Source organism: Hipposideros armiger, unplaced genomic scaffold, assembly GCF_001890085.2.
Source record: "Hipposideros armiger isolate ML-2016 unplaced genomic scaffold, ASM189008v1 scaffold_18, whole genome shotgun sequence".
NCBI classification, from domain to species: domain Eukaryota; kingdom Metazoa; phylum Chordata; class Mammalia; order Chiroptera; family Hipposideridae; genus Hipposideros; species Hipposideros armiger.
Genome location: NW_017731368.1, coordinates 3553686 through 3554740, shown reverse-complemented (window position 1 = coordinate 3554740; position 1055 = coordinate 3553686).

The window sequence follows — 1055 nt, the reverse complement described above, 5'->3', positions numbered from 1 at the left end:
CCTGAGGGTGACCGATCTAGTTACTAATCTGAGGGGGCAGGTACCTGGCCACCACTGGGCCCTGTTTGCTCACTTCCCCAGTGAAAGGAGCCTGGGCATTTGTAGCTAAAACCCAACCATTTGGTTCTCCCTTAATTCCCTTTCCTGGCATCAAGACAGTGGGTCAGAAACAAAACTCTGGAGAAGAAAACCATGGGAGACTCCCTTAGAGGACAAAGCCTGGACCCTCAAGAAGGCAGAGAAAGAAGGCCAGAGAGGAGGAGGAATGACGTGGATGGTGAGGGAACAGTGTGTGTGGTCAGCAGGATCAGAAACAGCGAAGGGCTCAGAAGAAAGGGGTCCGAAAATCCTCCTAAGTGTGGCGGTTTGGGAGGGCAGGGGTGTCCCTTCCCAGAATCATGTCAGGTGAGTGAACAGGTTAGAATCAAAGTACAGCGGGGTGAAGAGAGAATGAGTGACCTCTCCCCACTTGCTAAAGAAAGTGAAGGCAACCTGCTTAGACCATGTTGAAGACCTTGGCTGAGAAACGGGGGGTGGGGGAGGTGGCTAGAGGTTCACTAGAGGACGAGAGCCAATAAAGCCACAGGACAGAAACCTTTCACATGATCCTATGATGCCTATGTTTGTACATTTTCTATGCCTGCTGCTATTTACTTAAAACACCAAATACTCACCAATCTCCTGGATATCCAGTTTCTCTCACTGATCCCTTGATTCCTGCTCTGTATTCCCTCCCCTGCCCTAGAAACACGCATGCACGTGCGCACACACACACACACATGCACACACATGCACACACACACACACACACACGCACGCACATGCACACACACTGAGACAACCATGTGAATGACCAACCACATGCCCTTGGAGAGAATAGTTGTGCTTGGCCTGTCCTTGGATTCCAGACCATCTGGCATCACACACAACTGCAGAAAAGAGGCATTGGACCTGAACAACTTGGAAGGACAGGCCCAACTGTGTGGGTATTTGGTCAGACACATGATTTCAGTACACAGTTCTAGATAAGATGAGTGATAACGCTTCACCAGGAA